The 21,037-nt window shown below is 56.5% G+C and overlaps 1 long non-coding RNA gene and 3 other non-coding genes across 4 annotated transcripts in view; 2 read left to right on the top strand and 2 right to left on the bottom strand.

The window, feature by feature from the left end:
* Positions 1 to 21,037, top strand: part of LOC144807880 (uncharacterized) — a 226,765-nt gene that overhangs the window by 39,030 nt on the left and 166,698 nt on the right. The gene's annotated exons all lie outside the window — the stretch shown is intronic.
* Positions 4,813 to 4,884, bottom strand: TRNAQ-CUG (transfer RNA glutamine (anticodon CUG)). Its single transcript has one exon. It is a non-coding gene; the product is annotated as a tRNA-Gln (tRNA).
* On the top strand, positions 5,856 to 5,930 carry TRNAP-UGG (transfer RNA proline (anticodon UGG)). The gene has a single exon. It is a non-coding gene; the product is annotated as a tRNA-Pro (tRNA).
* On the bottom strand, positions 6,051 to 6,122 carry TRNAP-AGG (transfer RNA proline (anticodon AGG)). Its single transcript has one exon. It is a non-coding gene; the product is annotated as a tRNA-Pro (tRNA).

Raw genomic sequence — 21,037 nt, 5'->3', positions numbered from 1 at the left:
TGAAGTAAGTGTTGCAGTAGTGATACATAGGTCCTGACGAAAGCCGCTTAAGGCTGAAACATGTTGACCAGAGAACATCTATGGTAATTAGCAAACCATCTTTCTTGCTATTATCACTCTGTTTTTTAACCATACCATCTTGATGGGCACACTCAATAAAGTTTTCTTGTTGACATCAAGATAGGCATTTTTAAACCACTTGGATCATTTTTCCTTTTTTCACATATTTCTATATAATTTCTTTTAGCACTGCAACTAAGCCCTATCGGCCTTCAACGCTGTCATTTGTTCTGGTTGAGGGTTCAACCATTGGGTCCTAGAGCTGGCCTCAATGTCTACTTGAGGAAGTGCTTATTGGACACCAACTTTTCAAGCTTGAAATCCCAAATGACGAAGTTCCACTATTGAGTGGGCTGATGGGTACTTTTCCACCTTTTGTATCTCTCTATCTATCCTGTCATTCCAGTTACAACTGTGGAATACTTTATAGGTTCCTGAGTGTGTCTGGATCGTGTTAAGACCTGTGGCATCTTCCGTGTGTTCAAATTGTATAGTTGGGGGACAAGATGCTGGTAGGTCTATAAACTATTTCCCCTCGGGCCCCTCTCCACCCTGTAGTTTTATGTATGTAAACATGTACAATGTGTCAACATACATGTGAACACAATGTTAAACTGCATCTCCCCTTCACATTGCAGAGGGACAATCAACACCTCCTGCAGAGCAGACCAACAACTCTTCACTGATGATGAAGAGGCCCTCCCCACCTTCGACAACGACGCCTTCCAACTGCTCATGGACACCCTCAGCATCCCAACTCCAGGATCAGGGCAGCCCAGCCACATCGAGGTGACCCCACCCCCTGCACAGACCACACAGCAGGAAGCACCCACCACCACGGCTGCCTCCCAGGACCCCCACAAACAACACATGGCCTTCCAATGTCGTGTGTTGGGGTGCCAGGAGAAGATGGCTGATCAGGTACGGGTGGGGTTTGACCTCATGGCATCCAAACTAGATGCCATACGTGGGTGTCTAAGTCCCATCAGGGACCACTCACAGTCCCTAATGGAAACCCACATACTGCTCCATGCTCTCCAATGATCCATGGCTGACATCGCTGGAGTCCTGACTCTGAGACAAGAATAACTGTCTAGTCAGAGTGGCTCCAGTGATGTCAGCCGGGAGTTGGGACACATGCGGAGGATCATGGAGAACATGGAGTGGACACAGGCGGAAAGAACAGTTGCACACCAGCAACAGGTAGCTGGGTTCTTCCATGCCCTGCAGACCCTCATCATGGCATTGCTTCCACAAGGCCTGGCGCAGATGAATGCTGCTGCTACCACTCCATCTACATCTCCGCCCCCTGAAGTGTCAGTGCCACACAGTAACTTAGACAAAACAACACCACACACATGTAAGGCACATGATACATCAGAGGACGAAGATGCTGAAGATTCTGCCTCAGTTGTAAGGACGCAATAGCATTCATCTCCACCATATGGCCTGTTTCTGCTTGGTTCTGCCCTCTGCATCCTCACCTTCCACTGTCCCCGATACACTCTGCAACACTCACCTTAGACATTGATATGGACTGCCATATTCTGTTTGGTCACCATTGACACAGCAATCAGACTGCGGACTGAACTCTTCCTCTTCTGATGAACTTGTCATTCCCTAAAGGACTCTGGCTGGCCCTCCACGGGCCAACAATGTAAAGTGGGGTTTGCATGGCTCTGTACAGCTCCAGTTACAACACTCCACTGAATGTGCATTAAACATTCAAATTCACACAGATGTGTCATGTCTATGATCATTCAAGTGTGGAAGCATGTATGAATGTAGGGTCAGTGATTCCCCCTTAAGTCCATGTTGCTCATGTTGTAGAACTTGAGCAACAGGGTGCAACATTACCGATTGTAATCTGGGTGGTGTTAACACTACAACAGAGACACACGCATTTGATACTTCCTTCCCCACCCCAGAACGGAACCATGCCCAGAGCCCTGGGGTCATTGTTCGCACCCCTACACTGGACTGGCATACGGAGGCCAGCCCACTCTGCTTACGCTTACAGGGGGGGACAACAAACCTACATGTCCCAGGTCTTCCCTGTGGTAATCTACTGATCACAGGTGTAGTTGTTAGCATGCCACAGCCACTCCCTGAGGGCTGGTTTACACCCACACCACACCCATCCAGCACAGGCGTCACAGGACATGTGATCCTGCCAATAAAATGGGCCTGGCGCACGTGCTCAAGGCCATTTCCACTATCTATTTGAGTGTGTCCGTGTGGTCATTATTTATGCATGAGGGCGTAGGGCCCTACCATATCACATTCTCCACTGCCGAAGGTGACATGATGGCGTCCGCACCACGAGACTCAATCATAAAGGGCCCATGACTTGCGGTGCACAGAGTTGGTGGCAGCCGAGGCACTTTGGCTGGCACGGGCCTACCACCACGAGACGGGGACTTGCTGTGCACAGAGTTGGTGGCACCACAGCTGAGCGGGTGTGTAGCCTGCAGTGATGCGTAGGCCTTGATATGCCATCCTGCCAATCATGATCCGACTTGAATTGTGAGCCTAGCTGGACTGCAGTGTGCGCCAAAGGCAGCAGGCTGCACAGACACGACAACACAGTGCGGTGCAGCAGGGTGCGCTGGGGGCCTGTGGTGCGGAATCCAGCTGAGGAGGTTGCCCCGGCCCGTGGTTGGCCCTCTGGAGACATGCCGGAGGCAGTAGGTGAGCATTGAGGTCTGGTGCGTAGGGTCAGGCAGTCATCGCTGGGCGGTGAACTGGTCTGGGGACCAGGGCAGGGGTGCTTGTGGAAGATATAGGAATCATGCACACTGCCTGGAATGGTTGCAACGACATTGGTGAACAGGCCCCGGTGGTCCAGTTTTGCCTACACATTGATGGAATGCGTGTGCTTTCTGTTGCAGTGATTGTGTGAAGTGTCGGCAGGGGGCACAAGTAGTACATGTAGGCAGTCAATTGCCCCCAACATGTGCAGCAAGCTTGCTATGGCGTAGTTCCCTTGCTTGGTCTCCAGCTGCTCCTGCTCAGTGTGGGGGAAGTGAAGGTGCAGGGGTATCAAGCTGATACAAACTGTGATGCTTACAGGTATGATAAATCCTGCCAAATGAGACCGTTTCAGAAGTTTGTGTGGTTGTAACCTTCCTTTTCTTTCCTACGAAGGTTATGACCACACAAACTTATGTTACGGTCTTTTTGTGAAGGATTGATCATACCTGTAAGCATTCTGGTTTGTCCAAGTGCAATACACTGTACCAGATTACGTTTGTGACCATACGAACACTTGACCATTGTCAACATTTACCCAACAGGTGTCTGAATACGGACTTTCGGGATATGGAGTTGTATAGGGGATTTCCTGGACGATTTGCAGTTAATTGGATCCTCAAGTTGCCCTAATGAAGTTCCCTGTTGGGAATGGAATGCATTGGCTGATGCTTTTGTGTTGTTAATTTATGTTTTTGGAATAAAGTACTGTTTTTCCACTACTATTGACTAGTGGACTTCATGACCTGGCGCACACCCATTTCAGAAGCTACAATCTTGGATCTTGAGAACAGCGGCGCCAGGCAACGGCTGGGGTCGGGGTTGGTTACGAATTGGGACTAGCGTGTGGTGCAGACACAGGGGCCCTCCGTTGCTTTTGTTGACATGCATCCAAGACATGTGTGTGAAAGTTTGACAGGGCTGGCTGTGAGACTCCTCCGACTCTGGGAGTTGTTGCTTGGAAGGTACCAGAGGCCAACAGGTGCAGCACAGCCAGCAGCTTTGTCTGCGGAGGAATGTTGGTTGTCTGCTGTGTTGGTACTGTCAGCCTGTGGGCAATGTGGGTCAGGAAGCGGAGGATGATTGTCCTTTTGAGCCTGTAGTGGGCAATGACATCCTCTGGTGTTTAGTCTCTGAGGCTCGTGTATTTTTGGAAGGTCCGCTGTCTTGTTCTGCGCTGCCTCGGTGGTAGTCCGGGGGGAGTCCTGGGGGTGGTAGCGGTGGGTGTTGTGACCCTCTCGGGTCTCCAAGCTGCATGATCATTGGCTCCATGGCATCTGTTAGTCTTCAGATGTGGCTCTGGGCAGGGCTCCCTTTCATACTACAGGTAGTCGTCCTGCTTAACACCAGTAAAAGACAGGAGTTAAATCCCAGCTGCTAACACACCTTATCACCTGTTTTCGGATCACATTGCAGATCTGGCTGGTCTTTGAGAATATCGCGTAGTGGTGCTTTCGTGTGTTTTTGCACAGGGACGCCTACTCTGCATATCATTAGCGTTAGTTGTCGCTCTCATCTGTGGCGATGTTTTTTGCGGAAGCTATTGCTGGAAAACTGGCAATATCAGCAGTTTGCACCAACTTAAGGATGGGGCGATAATTTTTTCGCCACTTTTGTTGAACTAAAGTGCGATAACTTGGTGATAAATTCTTGAGAATATGCCCCTGTGAATTCACTTCCCAAAATCTCCCTGACGGAAACAAACAGATGCTGTTCCAAGATAATCTCCTCATTGTCCACAATAATATTCCATGTATGTTATTTGTATGTAAATTATCAGTTTGGTCCGATGTATGAAGTGACACCCCCTGCATGTTGGCGCTAGAGAGGGACGGATTTAAATAGATCTGTCTGAAGTGTTATCTGTACACAAACATTGAAAGCAGGAGGGTGATTAGGAGGGTGTAGAGCGAGACGGTCTCAACCACAAACGTTAATTCCCATTAATAAAGTTATATATTTTATATATTACTGCAAGTTTGTAAATTGGCTAAAATATACAGGTCCCACCGAGATTTGAACTCGGATCGCTGGATTCAGAGTCCAGAGTGCTAACCATTACACCATGGAACCTTTCATGGTGAAGTCTTTTTACTGTGTTAGTCACATGATAGAAGGGAGGCTGTCTGTATGTTTTTGTCCATCATTATTCTTTTCCACTTTTTACTTTCGCATTTAAAACAAAGTTCGAGGTGTAATTAAAAAGGGACATTTACAAGTAAATCTGCAACCATCCAGAGTTCCGGCCTGCGTTATTTTTAAGAGGGATCAAACACGTCACATCCGGTTTTAAAACGCCCTCCTAACCAAATCCTTTCATTTGCTGCACACTTCTAGCGCTTAGAAGCCTTATGAAGGTTCTTGTGAGGAGAATGAAGCAGGCGCCCTTTCATTGGGACGTCTTCGTAAAACCTCCGCCTCCCTCGTCATATGGAGCAGGGCCTATAATTACATTTTTAAGAGTGGGGTAAAGAACGGGCTTCCCAAAAATTGCCTCTGAATTGGAAGGTTCCCCTTGTGGAGGCCGCTGATCTATACTTGGAAACCTGCAGCGAGGACGCGGCTCCTCTCAGTGCAGAGACGAAAGAAGCAGAGCTGTCGGAGGACGTCTTCTAAGAGCTGTGGTGGAGGAAGGATCAATACATGTCTGGAGATTTTAAGACGTGCTTCCTTCACACACTGTACATGGTGACACGGTGCAGCTCTGCACACAGTGACGGTCACTGTTGTATGGCCTGGTACTGCATGTCCCGAGCGGTGTAAAAATGAATGTGTTAATTGTGCTTGAGAGGTTTGCAAACCAACCGGAAGTGAAAATAAATAGCAAAATATCCAGTGCATCCGACCAAAACCCGACGTGGAACCGTGGGCCTGAGGGTACTGGCACGTAGCTCAGAGGGGCTGGGCCAGTACTGCAGCGGTAGTGCCTAAACCCTAATCCTCGGCATCCAAAAGTGAACTGCAGCACGCCCATAACCCCACTAATTCACTGACATGGGCGACTGACACGACTGTAAACCAGCTGTGAGCACAGGAAGCCAGCTGGCTCGTCGTTGGTCTAGGGGTATGATTCTCGCTTTGGGTGCGAGACGTCCCGGGTTCAAATCCCGGACGAGCCCTCTTTTTTCCTTGAATTTTTTTTTTATTTGCCACCTTTATATTCTTTTATTACACTGTTTCATGTTCCAGTTTTAAAATTAATTGGTTTTGAAAGTTTCTGTAAATTTCAAAATAAAATGGGGCTCTTCCGGGATTTGAACCCGGGACCTCTCGCACCCTAAGCGAGAATCATACCCCTGGACCAACGAGCCAGATGTTCCTCAATTGTACCCTGCCAATCCATGTATTTCGCACAGCTCCCGAGAGTGTGGCGTTATTTTTTAGTTTGGAGTTTCTGGACTTTGCCGCGCCTTGGAAGTCACACTAATTGCCCTGTTTTATAGAGAGAGGGTCTGCCATCAGAATATGTCTGCTTCTTGTATTCAACATTGGAAAGTGGAAGGAAACAGTCATCGCATGACTCTACAGAATATTCCAGGAGATGGTCACTTATTGAAATGAAATGAAAAAGAAACTTGCTAAAGCGCACTGCGGCCAAGCGGCTTCCTGGCGCTGAGGGTGGGACCGGATTCTACAACGCGGCCTAGGGGCTAACCGGGGAAGGCCTGGGAGAAGAGAAAGGTTTTTAGGGCTTTACGAAAGGAGGGATAGGTAGGGATAGAGCGAATGGACAACGGAAGACTGTTCCAAAACTGGGGGGCCAAAACCGAGAAGCGGGTGCCACCAATTCGGGATTTGCGGTAGCGGGGTACTTGGAGAAGAAGAAGAGATGAAGAACAGAGGGTGCGAGCTGGAGTATAGGGAATGATTAAAGAGACGATAAAGAGGGGAGCAGAGTGGGTATAAGCCCGGAAGGCTAAGCAAGCCAATTTAAAAAAAGATCTGAAGTGCACCGGGAGCCAGTGGAGGGACTTGAGAACAGGCGTGATGTGAGAGAATTTGGGGAGATGAAAAATGAGACGGGCTGCCTGGTTTTGAATGGCCTGTAACCGTCGTGTTTCAAAGGCCGGAATGCCGACATAAAGGCCGTTCCCGTAATCAAGGCGGGAGGTGATGAGGGCCATAATGATGGATTTGAGGGCATTCGTAGAAAAAAAAACGGGAAATTTTTCGGATGAGGCGGAGGGACAAAAAACAAGATGAGACGACGGAGCTGACTTGGGCATGCATAGAAAGGTCATTGCTAACCTTGATGCCCAGGGTACGGACAGAGGGAACTGGTAGGGGGGGAGGGCCAAAGGAAAGGGGCCAATGAGTCGGAGACCTGAGATTAGTGGGACCACCCGTGAGGACAAGCTCCGTCTTGTCCGGATTCAACTTAAGGTGATTCGTGGTCATCCAATCCGAGATAAAAACTAGGGTAGAACTAAGAAAAAGAGGAGAGTCAGAAGTAGAAAGATCAAAGATGAGCTGGAGGTCATCCGCGTAGTTATACACGGAGACCCCCAGCTCACGAAGAAAAAGAATGAGAGGGTAGATATACAGATTGAAAAGAAGAGGGGAGAGAGAGGAACCTTGGGGGACCCCACACACAAGCGGGCGGGGGGGAGCGGAGAATCCTGCAAGGTGGACTGCCTGAGACCTGCCTTGAAGAAAGGACGCTAACCAAGAGAGTGCCATACCCCTAATGCCGGCTGCGCTGACACGGTCGAGAAGAATGGCATGGTCGACCGTGTCAAAAGCAGCCGACAGATCAAGGAGCACCAACGCTTGGGGAAGATTAGAGTCCGCTTTTCCCTTGAGCTCATCCAAAACAGCAGTGACGACGGTCTCTGTGGAATGGCCCGGGCGAAAGCCCGCCTGATGGGAGGCTAAGAGGCAGTGTTCCTCGATGTGTGAGGACAGGCAAGATGTAACATAACTTTCCAAGATCTTCCCCTTATTGGGTCCCTACAGTTAAAGAGTGAACTGTAGCCCAACCCACAACTTCAATGATTCACTTATTTGTGCAAAGGTGCACGGGAGTGTCTCGGTACTGCGGTGTCCTTTTATTGGTGGAAGTGTGAAATCGTGCAAGGAGTACAGTGTGTGTCTGCACTTGTCACAAGTCAACAGCCAGAACACTAGGGGAGCAGCTCCAGGGACCCCAGTGACCCTGGGCCCTAATCTGTCTCCCTAGTGGTACCCAGCTCCAGGGACCCCAGTGACCCGGGCCCTAATCTGTCTCCCTAGTGGTACAGAGGCTTCAGTTACCCCAGTGACCCCGGTTTTAATCTGTCTCCCTAGTGGTGCTCAGCCTCAGGGACCCCAGTGACCCCGGCCCTAATCTGTCTCCCTAGTGGTACAGAGGCTTCAGTTACCCCGGCCCTAATCTGTCTCGCTAGTGGTACCCAGCTCCAGGGACCCCAGTGACCCCGGGCCCTAATCTGTCTCCCTAGTGTTACCCAGCCTCAGGGACCCCAGTGACCCCGGCCCTAATCTGTCTCTCTATTGGTACCCAGCTTCAGTGACCCGAGTGACCCCGGCCCTAATCTGTCTCCCTAGTGGTACCCAGCTCAGGGACCCCAGTGACCCCGGGCCCTAATCTGTCTCCCTAGTGGTACCCAGCCTCAGGGACCCCAGTGACCCCGGGCCATAATCTGTCTCCCTAGTGGTACCCAGCTTCAGTGACCCCAGTGACCCCGGCCCTAATCAGTCTCCCTAGTGGTACCCAGCTCAAGGGACCCCAGTGACCCTGGGCCCTAATCTGTCTCCCTAGTGGTACCCAGCTCCATGGACCCCAGTGATCCCGGGCCCTAATCTGTCTCCCTAGTGGTAATCAGCCTCAGGGACCCCAGTGACCACGGGCCCTAATCTGTCTACCTAGTGATACCCAGCTCCAGGGACCCCAGTGACCCCGGCCCTAATCTGTCTCCCTAGTGGTACCCAGCTCCAGGGACCCCAGTGACCCCGGGCCCTAATCTGTCTCCCTAGTGGTACCCAGCTCCAGGGACCCCAGTGACCCGGGCCCTAAACTGTCTCTCTAGTGGTACCCAGCTCCAGGGACCCCAGCCCTAATCTGTCTCCCTAGTGGTACCCAGCTCCAGGGACCACAGTGACCCCGGGCCCTAATCTGTCTCCCTAGTGGTACCCAGCTTCAGTGACCCCAGTGACCCCGGCCCTAATCAGTCTCCCTAGTGGTACCCAGCTCAAGGGACCCCAGTGACCCCGGGCCCTAATCTGTCTCCCTAGTGGTACCCAGCTCCATGGACCCCAGTGACCCCGGGCCCTAATCTGTCTCCCTAGTGGTACCCAGCCTCAGGGACCACAGTGACCACGGGCCCTAATCTGTCTACCTAGTGGTACCCAGCCTCAGTGACCCCAGTGTCCCCGGGCCCTAAACTGTCTCCCTAGTGGTACCCAACCTCAGTGACCCCAGTGACCCCGGGCCCTAATCTGTCTCCCTAGTGGTACCCAGCTTCAGTGACCCCAGTGACCCCGGCCCTAATCAGTCTCCCTAGTGGTACCCAGCTCAAGGGACCCCAGTGACCCCGGGCCCTAATCTGTCTCCCTAGTGGTACCCAGCTCCATGGACCCCAGTGACCCCGGGCCCTAATCTGTCTCCCTAGTGGTACCCAGCCTCAGGGACCACAGTGACCACGGGCCCTAATCTGTCTACCTAGTGATACCCAGCTCCAGGGACCCCAGTGACCCCGGCCCTAATCTGTCTCCCTAGTGGTACCCAGCTCCAGGGACCCCAGTGACCCCGGGCCCTAATCTGTCTCCCTAGTGGTACCCAGCTCCAGGGACCCCAGTGACCCGGGCCCTAAACTGTCTCTCTAGTGGTACCCAGCTCCAGGGACCCCAGTCCTAATATGTCTCCCTAGTGGTACCCAGCCTCAGGGACCCCAGTGACCCCGGCCCTAATCTATCTCCCTAGTGGTACCCAGCCTCAGGGACTCCAGTGACCCCGGCCCTAATCTGTCTCCCTAGTGGTGCCCAGCTCCAGGGCCCCAGTGACCCCGGGCCCTAATCTGTCTCCCTAGTGGTACCCAGCTCCAGGGACCCCAGTGACCCCTGGCCCTAATCTGTCTCCCTAGTGGTACCCAGCTCTAGGGACCCCAGTGACCCCGGGCCCTAATCGGTCTCTCTAGTGGTACCCAGCTCCAGGGACCCCAGTGACCCCGGGCCCTAATCTGTCTCCCTAGTGGTACCCAGCCTCAGGGACCCCAGTGACCCGGGCCCTAAACTGTCTCCCTAGTGGTGCCCAGCCACAGGGACCCCAGTGACCCCGGCCCTAATCTGTCTCCCTAGTAGTACCCAGCTTCAGTCACCCCAGTGACCCCGGCCCTAATCTGTCTCCCTAGTGGTGCCCAGCTCCAGGGACCCCAGTGACCCCGGGCCCTAATCTGTCTCCCTAGTGGTACCCAGCCTCAGGGACCTCAGTGACCCCGGCCCTAATCTGTCTCCCTAGTGGTACACTGGCTTCAGTGACCCCAGTGACCCCTGGCCCTAATTTGTCTCTCTATTGGTACCCAGCCTCAGGGACCCCAGTGACCCCGGGCCCTAATCTGTCTCCCTAGTGGTACAGAGGCTTCAGTTACCCCAGTGACCCCGGCCCTAATCTGTCTCTCTAGTGGTACCCAGCCTCAGGGACCCTAGTGACCCCGGGCCCTAATCTGTCTCCCTAGTGGTACCCAGCTTCAGTGACCCCAGTGACCCCGGCCCTAATCTGTCTCCCTAGTGGTACCCAGCTCCAGGGACCCCAGTGACCCCGGGCCCTAATCTGTCTCCCTAGTGGTGCCCAGCTTCAGGGACCCCAGTGACCCCAGCCCTAATCTGTCTCCCTAGTGGTGCCCAGCTTCAGGGACCCCAGTGACCCTGGCCCTAATCTGTCTCCCTAGTGGTACCCAGCTCCAGGGACCCCAGGGATCCCCGGGCCCTAATCTGTCTCCCTAGTGGTACCCAGCCTCAGTGACCCCAGTGACCCGGCCCTAATCTGTCTCCCTAGTAGTACCCAGCCTCAGGGACCCCAGTGGTACCCAGCTCCAGGGACCCCAGTGACCCCGGGCCCTAATCTGACTCCCTATTGGCACCCAGCTACAGGAACCCCAGTGACCCCGGCCCTAATCTGTCTCCCTAGTGGTACCTAGCTTCAGTGACCCCAGTGACCCCGGCCCTAATCTGTCTCCCTAGTGATGCCCAGCTCCAGGGACCCCAGTGACCCCGGGCCCTAATCTGTCTCCCTATTGGTACCCAGCTCCAGGGACCCCAGTGACCCCGGCCCTAATCTGTCTCCCTAGTGGTACAGAGACTTCAGTTACCCCAGTGACCCCGGCCCTAATCTGTCTCCCTAGTGATACCCAGCCTCAGGGACCCCAGTAACCCCGGGTCCTAATCTGTCTCCCTAGTGGTACCCAGCCTCAGTGACCCCAGTGACCCCGGGCCCTAAACTGTCTCCCTAGTGGTACCCAGCCTCAGTGACCCCAGTGACCCCGGGCCCCAATCTGTCTCCCTAGTGGTACCCAGCCTCAGGGACCGCAGTGACCCCGGGCCCTAATCTGTCTCCCTAGTGGTACCCAGCTCCAGGGACCCTAGTGACCCCGGGCCCTAATCTGTCTCCCTAGTGGTAATCAGCTCCAGGGACCCTAGTGACCCCGGGCCCTAAACTGTCTCCCTAGTGGTACCCAGCTCCAGGGACCCCAGTGACCCCGGGCCCTAATCTGTCTCCCTAGTGGTACCCAGCTCCAGGGACCCCAGTGACCCCAGCCCTAAACTGTCTCCCTAGTAGTACCCAGCTTCAGTGACCCCAGTGACCACGGGCCCTAATCTGTCTCCCTAGTGGTACCCAGCTCCAGTAACCCCAGTGACCCCGGGCCCTAATCTGTCTCCCTAGTGGCACCCAGCCTCAGGGACCCCAGTGACCCCGGCCCTAATCTGTCTCCCTAGTAGTACCCAGCTTCAGTCACCCCAGGGACCCCGGCCCTAATCTGTCTCCCTAGTGGTGCCCAGCTCCAGGGACCCCAGGGATCCCCGGGCCCTAATCTGTCTCCCTAGTGGTACCCAGCCTCAGTGACCCCAGTGACCTGGCCCTAATCTGTCTCCCTAGTAGTACCCAGCCTCAGGGACCCCAGTGGTACCCAGCTCCAGGGACCCCAGTGACCCCGGGCCCTAATCTGACTCCCTATTGGCACCCAGCTACAGGAACCCCAGTGACCCCGGCCCTAATCTGTCTCCCTAGTGGTACCTAGCTTCAGTGACCCCAGTGACCCCGGCCCTAATCTGTCTCCCTAGTGATGCCCAGCTCCAGGGACCCCAGTGACCCCGGGCCCTAATCTGTCTCCCTATTGGTACCCAGCTCCAGGGACCCCAGTGACCCCGGCCCTAATCTGTCTCCCTAGTGGTACAGAGACTTCAGTTACCCCAGTGACCCCGGCCCTAATCTGTCTCCCTAGTGATACCCAGCCTCAGGGACCCCAGTAACCCCGGGTCCTAATCTGTCTCCCTAGTGGTACCCAGCCTCAGTGACCCCAGTGACCCCGGGCCCTAAACTGTCTCCCTAGTGGTACCCAGCCTCAGTGACCCCAGTGACCCCGGGCCCCAATCTGTCTCCCTAGTGGTACCCAGCCTCAGGGACCGCAGTGACCCCGGGCCCTAATCTGTCTCCCTAGTGGTACCCAGCTCCAGGGACCCTAGTGACCCCGGGCCCTAATCTGTCTCCCTAGTGGTAATCAGCTCCAGGGACCCTAGTGACCCCGGGCCCTAAACTGTCTCCCTAGTGGTACCCAGCTCCAGGGACCCCAGTGACCCCGGGCCCTAATCTGTCTCCCTAGTGGTACCCAGCTCCAGGGACCCCAGTGACCCCAGCCCTAAACTGTCTCCCTAGTAGTACCCAGCTTCAGTGACCCCAGTGACCACGGGCCCTAATCTGTCTCCCTAGTGGTACCCAGCTCCAGTAACCCCAGTGACCCCGGGCCCTAATCTGTCTCCCTAGTGGCACCCAGCCTCAGGGACCCCAGTGACCCCGGCCCTAATCTGTCTCCCTAGTAGTACCCAGCTTCAGTCACCCCAGTGACCCCGGCCCTAATCTGTCTCCCTAGTGGTGCCCAGCTCCAGGGACCCCAGTGACCCCGGGCCCTAATCTGTCTCCCTAGTGGTACCCAGCTTCAGTGACCCCAGTGACCCCAGCCCTAATCTGTCTCCCTAGTGGTACCCAGCTTCAGTGACCCCAGTGACCCCAGCCCTAATCTGTCTCTCTAGTGGTACCCAGCCTCAGGGACCACAGTGACCCCGGCCCTAATCTGTCTCCCTAGTGGTACACTGGCTTCAGTGACCCCAGTGACCCCAGGCCCTAATCTGTCTCTCTATTGGTACCCAGCCTCAGGGACCCCAGTGACCCCGGGCCCTAATCTGTCTCCATAGTGGTACAGAGGCTTCAGTTACCCCAGTGACCCCGGCCCTAATCTGTCTCCCTAGTGGTACCCAGCCTCAGGGACCCTAGTGACCCCGGGCCCTAATCTGTCTCCCTAGTGGTACCCAGCTTCAGTGACCCCAGTGACCCTGGCCCTAATCTGTCTCCCTAGTGGTACCCAGCTCCGGGGACCCCAGTGACCCCGGGCCCTAATCTGTCTCCCTAGTGGTACCCAGCTCCAGGGACCCCAGTGACCCCGGGCCCTAATCTGTCTCCCTAGTGGTACCCAGCCTCAGGGACCTCAGTGACCCCGGACCCTAAATCTGTCTACCTAGTGGTACCCAGCCCCAGGGACCCCAGTGACCCGGGCCCTAATATGTCTCCCTAGTGGTACCCAGCTTCAGTGACCCCAGTGACCCCGGCCCTAATCTGTCTCCCTAGTGGTACCCAGCCTCTGGGACCCCAGTGACCCCGGCCCTAATCTGTCTCCCTAGTGGTACCCAGCCTCAGGGACCCCAGTGACTCGGCCCTAATCTGTCTCCCTAGTGGTACCCAGCTTCAGTGACCCCAGTGACCCGGTCCTAATCAGTCTCCCTAGTGGTACCCAGCCTCAGGGACCCCAGTGGTACCCAGCTCCAGGGACCCCAGTGACCCCGGGCCCTAATATGGCTCCCTATTGGTACCCAGCTCCAGGGACCCCAGTGACCCCCGGCCCTAATCTATCTCCCTAGTGGTATCCAGCTTCAGTGACCCCAGTGACCCCGGCCCTAATCTGTCTCCCTAGTGATGCTCAGCTCCAGGGACCCCAGTGACCCCGGACCTAATCTGTCTCCCTAGTGGTACAGAGGCTTCAGTTACCCCAGTGACTACGGCCCTAATCTGTCTCCCTAGTGGTACCCAGCCTCAGTGACCCCAGTGACCCCGGGCCCTAATCTGTCTCCCTAGTGGTACCCAGCCTCAGGGACCCCAGTGACCCCGGGCCCTAATCTGTCTCCCTACTGGTACCCAGCTCCAGGGACCCTAGTGACCCCGGGCCCTAATCTGTCTCCCTAGTGGTACCCAGCTCCAGGGACCCTAGTGACCCCGGGCCCTAAATTGTCTCCCTAGTGGTACCCAGCTCCAGGGACCCCAGTGACCCCGGGCCCTAATCTGTCTCCCTAGTGGTGCCCAGCTCCAGGGACCCCAGTGACCCCAGCCCTAATCTGTCTCCCTAGTGGTACCCAGCTTCAGTGACCCCAGTGACCCCGGGCCCTAAACTGCCTCCTTAGTGGTACCTAGCTCCAGGGACCCCAGTGACCCCGGCCCTAATCTGTGTCCCTAGTGGTACCCAGCTTCAGTGACCCCAGTGACCCCGGCCCTAATCTGTCTCCCTAGTGGTACCCAGCTCCAGTGACCCCGGCCCTAATCTTTCTCACTAGTGTTACCCAGCTTCAGTGACCCCAGTGACCCCGACCCTAACCTGTCTCTCTAGTGGTACCCAGCTTCAGTGACCCCAGTGACCCCGGCCCTAATCTGTGTCCCTAGTGGTACCCAGCCTCAGGGACCCCAGTGACCCCGGGCCCTAATCTGTCTCCCTAGTGGTACCCAGCTTCAGTGACCCCAGTGACCCTGGCCCTAATCTGTCTCCCTAGTGGTACCCAGCTCCAGGGACCCCAGTGACCCCGGGCCCTAATCTGTCTCCCTAGTGGTACCCAGCCTCAGGGACCCCAGTAACTCCCGGCCCTAATCTGTCTCCCTAGTGGTACCCAGCTCCAGGGACCCCAGTGACCCCGGGCCCTAATCTGTCTCCCTAGTGGTGCCCAGCTCCAGGGACCCCAGTGACCCCGGGCCCTAATCTGTCTCCCTAGTGGTACCCAGCTCCAGGGACCCCAGTGACCCCGGGCCCTAAACTGTCTCTCTAGTGGTACCCAGCTCCAGGGACCCCAGTGACCCCGGCCCTAATCTGTCTCCCTGGTGGTAGCCAGCCTCAGGGACCCCAGTGACCCTGGCCCTAATCTGTCTCCCTAGTGGTACCCAGCCTCAGGGACCCCGTGACCCCGGCCCTAATCTGTCTCCCTCGTGGTACCCAGTTTCAGTGACCCCAGTGACCCCGGCCCTAATCTGTCTCCCTAGTACTACCCAGCTTCAGTGACCCCAGTGACCCCGGGCCCTAATCTGTCTCCCTAGTGGTACCCAGCTCCAGGGACCCCAGTGACCCCGGGCCCTAATCTGTCTCCCTCGTGGCGCCCAGCCTCAGGGACCCCAGTGACCTCGGGCCCTAAACTGTCTCCCTAGTGGTGCCCAGCCTCAGGGACCCCAGTGACCCCGGCCCTAATCTGTCTCCCTAGTAGTACCCAGCTTCAGTCACCCCAGTGACCCCGGCCCTAATCTGTCTCCCTAGTGGTGACCAGCTCCAGGGACCCCAGTGACCCCGGGCCATAATCTGTCTCCCTAGTGGTACCCAGCTTCAGGGACCCCAGTGACCCCAGCCCTAATCTGTCTCCCTAGTGGTACCCAGCTTCAGTGACCCCAGTGACCCCAGCCCTAATCTGTCTCTCTAGTGGTACCCAGCCTCAGGGACCCCAGTGACCCCGGCCCTAATCTGTCTCCCTAGTGGTACACTGGCTTCAGTGACCCCAGTGACCCCGGGCCCTAATCTGTCTCTCTATTGGTACCCAGCCTCAGGGACCCCAGTGACCCAGGGCCCTAATCTGTCTCCCTAGTGGTACAGAGGCTTCAGTTACCCCAGTGACCCCGGCCCTAATCTGTCTCCCTAGTGGTACCCAGCCTCAGGGACCCTAGTGACCCCGGGCCCTAATCTGTCTCCCTAGTGGTACCCAGCTTCAGTGACCCCAGTGACCCCGGCCCTAATCTGTCTCCCTAGTGGTACCCAGCTCCAGGGACCACAGTGACCCCGGACCCTAATCTGTCTCCCTAGTGGTGCCCAGCTTCAGGGACCCCAGTGACCCCGGGCCCTAATCTGTCTCCCTAGTGGTACCCAGCTCCAGGGACCCCAGTGACCCCGGGCCCTAATCTGTTTCCCTAGTGGTACCCAGCCTCAGGGACCCCAGTGACCCCGGGCCCTAATCTGTCTCCCTAGTGGTACCCAGCCTCAGGGACCCCAGTGACCCCGGACCCTAATCTGTCTCCCTAGTGGTACCCAGCTTCAGTGACCCCAGTGACCCGGCCCTAATCTGTCTCCCTAGTGGTACCCAGCCTCAGGGACCCCAGTGACCCGGCCCTAATCTGTCTCCCTAGTGGTACTCAGCCTCAGGGACCCCAGTGGTACCCAGCTCCAGGGACCCCAGTGACCCCGGGCCCTAATCTGGCTCCCTATTGGTACCCAGCTCCAGGGACCCCAGTGACCCCCGGCCCTAATCTGTCTCCCTAGTGGTACCCAGCTTCAGTGACCCTGGCCCTAATCTGTCTCCCTAGTGATGCCCAGCTTCAGGGACCCCAGTGACCCCGGGCCCTAATCTGGCTCCCTAGTGGTACAGAGGCTTCAGTTACCCCAGTGACCCCGGCCCTAATCTGACTCCCTAGTGGTACCCAGCCTCCGGGACCCCAGTGACCCCGGGCCCTAATCTGTCTCCCTAGTGGTACCCAGCTCCAGGGACCCCAGTGACCCCGGGCCCTAATCTGTTTCCCTAGTGGTACCCAGCCTCAGGGACCCCAGTGACCCCGGGCCCTAATCTGTCTCCCTAGTGGTACCCAGCCTCAGGGACCCCAGTGACCCCGGACCCTAATCTGTCTCCCTAGTGGTACCCAGCTTCAGTGACCCCAGTGACCCGGCCCTAATCTGTCTCCCTAGTGGTACCCAGCCTCAGGGACCCCAGTGACCCGGCCCTAATCTGTCTCCCTAGTGGTACTCAGCCTCAGGGACCCCAGTGGTACCCAGCTCCAGGGACCCCAGTGACCCCGGGCCCTAATCTGGCTCCCTATTGGTACCCAGCTCCAGGGACCCCAGTGACCCCCGGCCCTAATCTGTCTCCCTAGTGGTACCCAGCTTCAGTGACCCTGGCCCTAATCTGTCTCCCTAGTGATGCCCAGCTTCAGGGACCCCAGTGACCCCGGGCCCTAATCTGGCTCCCTAGTGGTACAGAGGCTTCAGTTACCCCAGTGACCCCGGCCCTAATCTGACTCCCTAGTGGTACCCAGCCTCCGGGACCCCAGTGACCCCGGGCCCTAATCTGTCTCCCTAGTGGTACCCAGCCTCAGTGACCCCAGTGTCCCCGGGCCCTAAACTGTCTCCCTAGTGGTACCCAGCCTCAGGGACCCCAGTGACCCCGGACCCTAATCTGTCTCCCTAGTGGTACCCAGCTTCAGTGACCCCAGTGACCCGGCCCTAATCTGTCTCCCTAGTGGTACCCAGCCTCAGGGACCCCAGTGACCCGGCCCTAATCTGTCTCCCTACTGGTACTCAGCCTCAGGGACCCCAGTGGTACCCAGCTCCAGGGACCCCAGTGACCCCGGGCCCTAATCTGGCTCCCTATTGGTACCCAGCTCCAGGGACCCCAGTGACCCCCGGCCCTAATCTGTCTCCCTAGTGGTACCCAGCTTCAGTGACCCTGGCCCTAATCTGTCTCCCTAGTGATGCCCAGCTCCAGGGACCCCAGTGACCCCGGGCCCTAATCTGGCTCCCTATTGGTACCCAGCTCCAGGGACCCCAGTGACCCCGGCCCTAATGTGTCTCCCTAGTGGTACAGAGGCTTCAGTTACCCCAGTGACCACAGCCCTAATCTGTATCCATAGTGGTACCCAGCCTCAGGGACCCCAGTGACCCCGGGCCCTAATCTGTCTCCCTAGTGGTACCCAGCTCCATGGACCCTAGTGACCCCGGGCCCTAATCTGTCCACCTAGTGGTACCCAGCCCCAGGGACCCTAGTGACCCCGGGCCCTAAACTGTCTCCTTAGTGGTACCTAGCTCCAGAGACCCCACTGACCCCGGGCCCTAAACTGTCTCTCTAGTGGTACCCAGCCTCAGGGACCCCAGTGACCCCGGCCCTAATCTGTCTCCCTAGTGGTACCCAGCTTCAGTGACTCCAGTGACCTCGGCCCTAATCTGTCTCCCTAGTGGTACCCAGCTCCAGTGACCCCGGCCCTAATCTGTCTCCCTAGTGGTACCCAGTTTCAGTGACCCCGACCCTAACCTGTCTCTCTAGTGGTACCCAGCTTCAATGACCCCAGTGACCCCGGCCCTAATTAGTCTCCCTAGTGGTACCCAGCTCTAGGGACCCCAGTGACCCCGGGCCCTAATCTGTGTCCCTAGTGGTACCCAGCCTCAGGGACCCCAGTGACCCCGGGCCCTAATCTGTCTCCATAGTGGTACCCAGCTTCAGTGACCCCAGTGACCCTGGCCCTAATCTGTCTCCCTAGTGGTACCCAGCTCCAGGGACCCCAGTGACCCCGGGCCCTAATCTGTCTCCCTAGTGGTACCCAGCTCCAGGGACCCCAGTGACCCCTGGCCCTAATCTGTCTCCCTAGTGGTACCCAGCTCCAGGGACCCCAGTGACCCCAGGCCCTAATCTGTCTCCCTAGTGGTGCCCAGCTCCAGGGACCCCAGTGACCCCGGGCCCTAATCTGTCTCCCTAGTGGTACCCAGCTCCAGGGACCCCAGTGACCCGGGCCCTAAACTGTCTCTCTAGTGGTACCCAGCCTCAGGGACCCCAGTGACCCCGGCACTAATCTGTCTCCCAATGGTACCCAGCTTCAGTGACCCCAGTGACCCCGGCCTTAATCTGTCTCCCTAGTGGTACCCAGCTCCAGTGACCCCAGTGACCCCGGCCCTAATCTGTCTCCCTAGTGGTACCCAGCTTCAGTGACCCCAGTGACCCCGGCCCTAATCTGTCTCCCTAGTGGTACCCAGCTCCATGGACCCTAGTGACCCCGGGCCCTAATCTGTCTCCCTAGTGGTACCCAGCCCCAGGGACCCTAGTGACCCCGGGCCCTAAACTGTCTCCTTAGTGGTACCTAGCTCCAGAGACCCCACTGACCCCGGGCCCTAAACTGTCTCTCTAGTGGTACCCAGCTTCAGTGACTCCAGTGACCTCGGCCCTAATCTGTCTCCCTAGTGGTACCCAGCTCCAGTGACCCCGGGCCTAATCTGTCTCCCTAGTGGTACCCAGTTTCAGTGACCCCAGTGACCCCGACCCTAACCTGTCTCTCTAGTGGTACCCAGCTTCAATGACCCCAGTGACCCCGGCCCTAATTAGTCTCCCTAGTGGTACCCAGCTCTAGGGACCCCAGTGACCCCGGGCCCTAATCTGTGTCCCTAGTGGTACCCAGCCTCAGGGACCCCAGTGACCCCGGGCCCTAATCTGTCTCCATAGTGGTACCCAGCTTCAGTGACCCCAGTGACCCTGGCCCTAATCTGTCTCCCTAGTGGTACCCAGCTCCAGGGACCCCAGTGACCCCGGGCCCTAATCTGTCTCCCTAGTGGTACCCAGCTCCAGGGACCCCAGTGACCCCTGGCCCTAATCTGTCTCCCTAGTGGTACCCAGCTCCAGGGACCCCAGTGACCCCAGGCCCTAATCTGTCTCCCTAGTGGTGCCCAGCTCCAGGGACCCCAGTGACCCCGGGCCCTAATCTGTCTCCCTAGTGGTACCCAGCTCCAGGGACCCCAGTGACCCGGGCCCTAAACTGTCTCTCTAGTGGTACCCAGCCTCAGGGACCCCAGTGACCCCGGCACTAATCTGTCTCCCAATGGTACCCAGCTTCAGTGACCCCAGTGACCCCGGCCTTAATCTGTCTCCCTAGTGGTACCCAGCTCCAGTGACCCCAGTGACCCCGGCCCTAATCTGTCTCCCTAGTGGTACCCAGCTTCAGTGACCCCAGTGACCCCGGCCCTAATCTGTCTCTCTAGTGGTACTCAGCTCCAGGGACCCCAGTGACCCCGGGCCCTAATCTGTCTCCCTAGTGGTACCCAGCTTCAGTGACCCCAGTGACCCCGGCCCTAATCTGTCTCTCTAGTGGTACCCAGCCTCAGGGACCCCAGTAACCCTGGCCCTAATCTGTCTCTCTAGTGGTACCCAGCTTCAGTGACCCCGGGTCCTAAACTGTCTCCCTAGTGGTACCCAGCCTCAGGGACCCCTGTGACCCCGGCCCTAATCTGTCTCTCTAGTGGTACCCACCTTCAGGGACCCCTGCCATGCAAGGGGTCGGCTGACAGTGAAAGTATTCCAGTGCATGGCACCCAGAAGATTCCCTCCCCCCATATGGACAGGGCCCCTGGAATTAGTTCCATGGGCGTTGCGTGGGTGTTCCCACACAGCTCCCCCGGATTTTGATGCGTTCCCAGATTTACCATTACTCAGTGCCTAATTTGAGCCGGTGGTTACTGGTGCTTGGCACCAGCCTTTAAATGTCAACATCGGCACTTTTGACAGTCTGCCTCAAAGTGGCGCTGTCTGGCTAATTTAAAGATGACCCTACCAACAGTTATTTATTAATTCATTGTACATTAAAAATTACTACTATCTGCCACCAAACCCATTCAGATAGCTTTGCGGACCTGTTATCGTTTGAACTGTCACACTTGTAGGAGTGTGATGGTTAGGAGTTGTGTTGGTACTATCAGCGGCAGCATGGCAGGGGCGATGTGTTGGTGCAAGCTGCAGTGACCTCCTTACGAGAGCACAGGCCCTTACTGTTTAACAAATTAAAATGAGTTAGATGTGGGAATGCACCAAAAAGATATGCCTGCCCAAATGAGGCGTAAAGAGGGAAAATGTCTTCATTTCTACCTCTTATTTCCTCTTTCTATGTGTGCTGCATTCCGCAGCACATATAGATAGAGGAATATGCCTCTCAGGATTGATCCTACCTGCAACACAGGGGTGCAAGGGTGCCTGCATTGGT

The sequence above is a fragment of the Lissotriton helveticus genome, chromosome 1_2 (genome assembly GCF_964261635.1).
Source record: "Lissotriton helveticus chromosome 1_2, aLisHel1.1, whole genome shotgun sequence".
Classification (NCBI taxonomy): Eukaryota; Metazoa; Chordata; class Amphibia; order Caudata; family Salamandridae; genus Lissotriton; species Lissotriton helveticus.
This window is presented reverse-complemented; position numbering and strand designations above follow the sequence as displayed.